The following is an 8,344-nucleotide window of genomic DNA, read 5'->3' as shown; positions in this document are numbered from 1 at the left end:
CAGTGTGTCCTGTATGGTCTGTTCCACATACGTCTCATATGTTGTATGTTGCATCTGAATAATTCAATAATTCATTTCACACACGCACACGCACACGCACACGCACACGCACACATAGAAATAGTTCCTCATGACCCGCGTACTGTTCTGATGGTTGCCTCGTATATATGATCTTCAGAAACTCCTCTTCATTGTCATTTTTTTAGAATTATCAGCGCCATACAGTGTGTGTTTTCACCATGTATAACCCCCATGACCTACATCTGTCATTGTTTATAATTTCCCCAGCACAACACACCAGAACCGTGACATAAACACATTATTTGCACATTCCACCATTCAGCTGGCGAATCATCCTATCTCCTACACCTTTCACAAACACTGATGTTACGGCAAGCATCAACAAAACAATACTTTCCAATATTCCAAAACGTAGTGTACAATAAATTTGTGTTTTTCCAATGAACCTCCCGGCACCACCTGTTATCACTGCAAAAACGATGCTGTCAATATCGGCAACCATACCAACTAGCAACAGCTGGTACATGAGATACATCTCACTGTGGACGTTCACGAGCCTTTGTTTCAGAGGATTTGGGGACCACAAAGGCTTGCTGTTACAGTTCATGTTGAATGATTTCAATATACAGATAGAACCATTCAAGAATCAATACAGGCGCCTAGTAGGACAGTTTCAGTGCCTGGCATGACACATGACTTGTTCCTGAAGGAAATACCGGACAGTACAAGCCATTTAATGTTGTCCAAAGGACCATTTGTCTTGAACATTCCAAAACAGGAACGAGCTGTTCATGTGAGGTTTCTCTGCTTTTAAGGGAGTTATTGAAGGTGTGGATGCCAGTGGAGAGAACAAAAATCGTGAGTATATACTTTCCGAAAGTGTCTTATATGACGTCATCATCCATCACATTGTCCAGATGTCGGTAATACTCGTAATTTGGAACACTGTCTCCAACGCCCCTCGTTTTCATCCATTATACACTGGATTGATTTTGTACGCTTGAAGTTAGATATTCCTGAAACCACCTTTAAGTATCAACTAGAGTATTTAATTAACGTATATTAATATAAGTATGTCGTTTTAATAATCTGTGAGTACGTTTGAGTGGAACCGTGTGGTACCTTGCTATTTCTTTACTAACTATAAGTATACGAGATGTCTGTGAGTTATAGTTACGATAATGATAATATCAAATTTCCGATAAGAAGTTGAACAAGAAATGTACAACTCAAACAGACAGACACAGAGCAGACCCACATTGCGGGAAAATAAACACCACCGTCTCGATAGTCGGTGTAATTCGTGAAGAAACTACCGACTCGAATAATGTCTTACCCTGGTTTTCTGCCGAGGTAATAGTGTCTCAAAACTAGCTAGTTCTACAATTTGGTTGTCTAAAGTCTTAAATTTGACAAAAATGTACATTTCGCTTCATTTAATTGTTTCTCTTTTTCTTGCTCAAACTTGCGTAATGATACCACAGAGAACGCCAGCAATTTGACAGCTTTTAACTCTGACTGGTTTTTACTAATATGTGCACAGTCGGTCAGCTACCACGCTATTTGTTCAATTCTTGATAGGCCCTGTGTGGTAGCACTTCCTGTCACGCGCAGAACGGCGGCACCGTAGGTAGTAATCTTTTCCGAATTAATTGCTGTCATTTCCAGTAAAATAACCGTACTGACAAATAGGGGTGAATTATGTTTTCCAGCTGTCTGTTTTTGAGTCGACGTTGTTTATAAGCTGGCAATAACTGGGAAACTAATCGCTAGGAGAAAGTTTGAAAGTAAGCAATGCACAAAACCGCTGTGCTACCAGTGTGATAAATGGATTGTACTTGTGCCTGTGGCTAGCTGGAGTGTGATTGTAATGAAATGTACCGAGGGTCCTTCTCTTGCACACGTCCTAAAACATGCCCCAGCAATTACCGTTCATACTGCGTCATTATACGGGAAATGGCGTTATGACGAGTGTGGTGTTATAGCAGGTTGGAAGTATAGCGAATCTGGTGTTATAATGAGTTTGATATTACATCCAAGCGGTTGTCACAATAACTGGTTATGATCTGCAATTACTGGAATCCAATATAAAGAATCCGGACTCAAGAAATCGCGTATATCATGAAAGCTTTAGGCTGTTTCTGCGGTGGCTGTTTTACTCCCGTACATGAAAAAAGCGCATGGCGGAGGTACGAACCGCATTATAACGGTACTGATATAGTGAGGGTTTTACTAAACCTAGCGTCTTATGAATATTTGTCTTGATTGTCAAGACCCTCCGTCTGGCAGTAAAATGTATGTTGTTTGTCATGTGAGTCATGTGCTGTCTCGTCCAGATGTGCAAGATGCATAATTAAATAGATATGTGCATGCTTGATTGTGTTATGCTTACGCCATAAATGTTTTGTTTTTAAATTAGGAATGCCTGTACAAACGAAATCTCACAAGAACACGAACGTGCTTCTCATGTTTGTCGAGAACATCGAGGGATTTGTAAAAACTGGCCGTATGACAAGAATGACTTTATGACAGGCTTCTTTCTGGTGAGAAATAGTGTGAGAGGACGTATAGGAAGAGTGGCATTAGAGTGGCGGTGTCGGGTCCTGTGCATAGAGTTCAGGTCACAAATCAGTTGAAGTTTAGCAAAGTTTGGCAACTTGACTGCTGGAAGTTTCTAGGACATCAGTCCTACTCCACAACGAAGCACGTGTGATACATGTGGTCTCACCTTAGGATGGTGAGTTTGTTCAAAATTGCCTCTGTTCACCCAGCAGAAAAAAAGCTACCCGGTGGGATAAGTCATGTGGCTATTAACGTTCTAGCGCCTGACATGCAGCTTGGGTTAACCGGGGTAATGATAGTCAGATTATATTTGTGCGCTTTGAGCAGGATATGAAGCCTGGAAAGACGCGTTATAAATATTCTACATTATTATTACAGGGATCAGTAGATGGTAAGAACATTCGGGTAATACGGAAAGAAGTAGAGCAAGTGTGGTATTATAACAACGCATAGTTGAGTTAGGAAGCCATCCTGGAACAATGTGACGGCTACGTTTCGCACTGTAGGGCGTTTTAAGATAGTTAAACATTCTGCTGACTGAAAAACAATCATCGTATAAGACGAGAATTGTATTTAGCGGATGATGCAGAATCAATTGCCAATGCTTCACTGGCGTTACACGAAGACAGACATCGCTGTTCGAAATATTTACGTTCAAAAGTATTTTTCACCAACACAGTAATTCGTATTCAATTATAGATCAACAAGCGCAAATTGTTATTTATTGATCAACGGAAGATGATAACTGTCGATATTTCTTTCGATATTTACAAATGATAAAGTTGTGACCCATGATGACAGGCAATGTCATGACAACTTCTGGTAATTCTTGGAAGTTGTTCTTGTATTGGATGTGCATTATGACTCCAAACAGGCCAGTGTGGCACCAAAGTTCTATTGGATGGCAACAATCACACAATCGGGGTCTCCGCTAATCGATGTGAAGTTGGTTGACACTATATCCAGCTAATCGAGTAAACGAATTAGCTATTTTCACCACTTTGTATCCGCGCTGACAGGAGACTGGCACCGAGTGCGTAATTACCGGAAGAAGACGGAAAACAATAAGCACTAACTGTTGGAAAAACTCAAATTAATTAAGCCTTGTTGTCAAGAAGCTGGATTCCACCAAAATGGTCTGTGTAGAAGCGTTGCTCAGACGAACAACTTGTTTGGAAGTCTTTCAAATGTGTGACAAATATTTGACCTTCCTGTTTTTCACGCAGCAAAGAAACACCTGCTTCCGGATCCGCTGATTTGAGTCACTAGCGCACTGCGGCATACAACCGATGTATGCAGGCGAACTAGATACTAATTATGTTCAGCTGGCACCTGGGACCATTGTTACTTCTACCTGAAACGTAATGTTAGCGATTCTGCCTTGTATGTAATGTATGGGTCAAAAACACTTATTTCTGGAATCAAGTGAGACTTTTCAACCTTTGACATATTCCTGCTAGTTACATTGCTATGTTTTACCATTTTCAATCATTAAGTGAAATCTATGTTATTCTTGTCAGGAAAGTGTGTTTTTTAAAACATCGTATACTTGTATTCGATTTATGATGCGTTCAAATGTTAGGTTTATCAGTGGGATGATAAATCGAGTCGGTTGCAACATGCGACGTGTTCTTGGAACCCTTGGGCTCATACTGCTTGGCTGTCCTCAGCCGATCTCGGGCAATCATCACGTTCTCGCGAGACCGGAGAAGCTAGAATCTCGTGAACTGTCGTTGTGATTTGGGTAAATATTGAACATCATGCTAAACACTGTTTGTTCTCAGCACATGATAGGGAGAAGAATTATCACTGTAAATTTGATCACAATAAGTCACATAACGGTTCACCTTTGACGTTCCTAAGGTGTATAATATTAAACTCTGCAAGTATATTATTTCAGGTTAAAAGGAAATTTGACGCATTTGAGGAGATAACTATAAGAAATATGATATTCAACGTCACAAGATATCGACTCATTTTCTGTTCTTATCACGAACATATCAAACTCTGGTTAGTTTACCGATATTTGATGTTTTTAGGTGTTTTTTAAGTTTCAGTAAAAACAAGGTTTTGCAGTTTCATGACAGTTGATAGTCGTTTCTGTTGTGGATTTACGGCTTGCTCAGCTATTGCTCTAAATATGATTCCAGTGACGTATAAACTACGTATACACAGCCATTTAAAGTTTCTAAGAGGTGTAAAATAACAACTTGTACATGAGAACATGGTTACAAAGAGGATCGTGTCTTTTACGTTTGTATAAGACAGCTGAATACTATAGCAAGCAGTTCTTGTGAATTGTAGGTCGCACAGGGAAAGTTAATGACTCACCATTTGACGGAGGGAAGGAGACTGGGAGGGGGGATGGAGGGGCTGGGAATTTCCAGAGAGACTGAATATTGTTTGTAGCTACAGCGACAAAACAAGATATTTAAAAAAGTATGAGTAATGAGCAGTTTCTTTTTTCAAGCATTTTTCTTTGACAATGTATTAGATATAGGTTTTGGGATTTCGGCGTTAATCCGCTTACAAGTCCCCATTCTCAGATAAGCTTAAAATTATGGTCTTATACACAATGTATAATATATGAATATATAGCTGAGAGGGAAGTTCCCATTTAACAATATTGGCATATCATTTTCCAGTTTTACCGTTATTACTTATTATTTTTCTTTATGTTTGATAAATTGGAAATGCTATTTAGTAGTAATAAACGTCTTGTAAATGCGTCCGAAACGTAGTTTTATCAGCAAAATAATTTACTTGGTGTAAACTGGTGTAAAGGTTTTTGAATTTGCATTTCTGTTTTGGTTTCAAAATGGATCAGTCTCTAATTGATTGGAACAAATGATTAATTTTAAACAGTAGACAGAAAATTTAACAGTAGGCAGAAAAAACACGAGGATAGATACAATGATATACACGAGGATATATACAATGATAGATACAATGATATACACGAGGGTAGATACAATGATATACACGAGGGTAGATACAATGATATATACGAGGGTAGATACAATGATAGATACAATGATATATACGAGGATAGATACAATGATATATCATGAGGATAGATACAATGATAAATACAATGATATACGCAATGATAGATACAATGATATACGCGAGGGTAGATACAATTATAGATACAATAATATATTCGAGGATAGATACTCAGATATTATGAGGATAGATACAATGATAAATACAATGATATACGCAATGATAGATACAATGATATATACGAGGGTAGGTACAATGATATATCATGAGGATAGATACAATGATAAATACAATGATATACGCAATGATAGATACAATGATATACGCGAGGGTAGATACAATGATAGATACAATGATATATACGAGGATAGATACACCTCTCTCAATGCACTCCACGCCCCTGACTCATCTCTCTAGAATCGACTCACCCAGGTAGGTTTGCGGCATCAAACCGAATCCACTCACCCATTCCTTGCTTTGTTCTTGTGCTGCAAGGAGATCGTAATGAAAGACTTAACATACCTCTGTACGAGGATCACAATCATAATTAAATGAAAACACTTCAGGTAAAGGTGACAATACTATCTACCGAATCTGTTCATAACAAACGATAAATGCTTCACGGCACCGTCAACTTAGAGCCTAGGGTCGTTATCGCACAATGGCTGCACCTTACCAGTTCCTGTTCGTGTACCGATCACCTCGTGGGACATGACATGACAAAGGTACAATCGACCTTTTCATGTGAAAAAAAGGGATTTAACTTTGATAATATTTATATAGGTACCTACCCGAAGCTGCGGGATCATTCAATGCCACATGGCTTATTCGCCGTGGGAGAATAATTCATACGTCACGTGCTGCTTGTTATCATAAAGTCATCTGAAATATGCATTGTTGTGGTACGTGCGTGTGTGGGGCTGTACAGGTATATTGTCATTACAGGTGGGTGAGTTATCATAACACAAACAGGTAAGTTTATCATACCTGGAGACCAGGTGAATGGTTTTGATGGTTTGTTATTTCTTTGGCGGCTTAGTTTATTTGTCGGCGACTTCAATGGTTTAGTGAAATATACAGCAAGGTATGTTCACGCCTTCACGGTGCCCCATCTATGACATGCTCGGTTAACTATTAAGATATTTAGGGCAAAGTAAAGCAATGGCTTTTTTGGATTATTTTGTAATCTTCGTAGACTATTTGGGAATGGCGGAGAAGAGGGGGGAGCGATGATTTGATCATACACATTTTTCTAGACATAGGTCCTTACTATACAACGGTTGCAAAATGGTTCACTATCAATACTGGAGACGGTAGAAATAGCTGCCAAAACGTCTAGATAAGAAAACACAACAATTGTGGAACACTAATATTTATCATTCGATTTGCTAGCATAAAAAATACGATGTTACCTTTATGCCAAAAATAATATTTTTTGTCATTTAAATCAAAAACTGTTTTAATAGCAGTCATCTGCATTCGCACAAGAAAAAGACATGAAATATTTCGGAGAACAATTATCGATTTTCTATGCCCCTATATGATATTTGGCCTATTTTTGTGAACCGTGTCACAAGATAAACATTTCTCACTTAACCGCCAAACGGAAAACGAAAAGCCATGAAGATGGGAGCTACGGCCTTTGAACATTCGCGTTGGTGAGCATGCTTCAAGTAGGAATACGCGTTGAATGCAAGATCAAAATCTTGTGCAATTTTTACCAGATTAACACCTTTCAAGAAGAATGTTATTCTTGTTTTATGATTGACAGGCAGAGCTTAGACCGGGGTCTTCACTCATTATGGCGTGTCTTCTGTAAACAGTGTACATATGCCGTTTATCGACATCAATGGATCCGTGGAATTCCTGTCGACCACAGCGCGTTGCTGATCGTGGTGTGATGGTGGTAAACAAAACAGCTTGTGTCTAATCCGTCTTGTTGGTGCTCCCATGGATTCCCTGGGAAACATTACAGCAACTTGCTCACAAAACATAGCTTCAGATGTATGAATTGTGCACTTGAACACATCTCCTTGTCTTACTTCCCGTTACTCTAGCAGCGCAAAGCAGTTGCCACACTGACGCGCTGATTACACCGTGACACGCTGGTCATTTAGTACATAAAACACAATTAATAAGCATATTTGCAATGGTAGTTTCTTTTGCTTTTAAAGTTGAAACAGGACGTATTTAAATTTGGCATCTCGATTTGTATGAATTAACTAGCATATATGACGCATCGAGCTTTAATGTATGTTTAAACGGATGTTAATGTTATTTGTTTTTATGGATACCGTGACCAAAATTGATGTTGGTGTTGCTGCTGTCGTCGTTTTACGTCTTTGTGTACACGTCCAGGTCATCACAGATCTTTTTACTGAGTGCATATTCCCGTTTTCCATTCTGATATACACTGTGGTGTTCATTTATAGCATACAATATGAACTGAGAATTTTCTGAGCACAATATATCTGAATGCTGTGGCACATGTACCACTGTGTCTAGTTCGTCTACACTATCACAGAATCAATTCCGACAATACATTCCTTTGCATATTTTTGTCTAACGCTGCATTCAGCAATATTCCAGCTGTTTGATAACAGTCAGTAAATATTCGTGTATGCAACGAACTATACAGGAAAATGATTTGAATTAATGGCTTCTGATATCAAATGTATTTTATCAGCTACAGTTGTTGCATTCTGGAATTTCTATAAACAGAATATTTTTAATAACAAATATATTTTATGATATA

General features: G+C 38.7%; 1 long non-coding RNA gene across 1 annotated transcript in view; it reads left to right on the top strand.

The window, feature by feature from the left end:
- The first annotated feature begins 623 nt into the window (after positions 1–623).
- The window catches only part of LOC124281628, a 118,808-nt gene continuing 111,087 nt past the window's right edge, over positions 624–8,344 (top strand). Inside the window, exon 1 of the long non-coding RNA XR_006899947.1 lies at positions 624–879. This is a non-coding gene — a long non-coding RNA (uncharacterized LOC124281628). The remainder of the gene's footprint in view (positions 880–8,344) is intronic.

This window comes from Haliotis rubra, unplaced genomic scaffold (genome assembly GCF_003918875.1).
Source record: "Haliotis rubra isolate DU_JTF1 unplaced genomic scaffold, ASM391887v1 Scf286, whole genome shotgun sequence".
Lineage (NCBI taxonomy): Eukaryota > Metazoa > Mollusca > Gastropoda > Lepetellida > Haliotidae > Haliotis > Haliotis rubra.
Note: the sequence above shows the minus strand (reverse complement) of the source record. Positions and strands in the feature narration are given on the sequence as shown.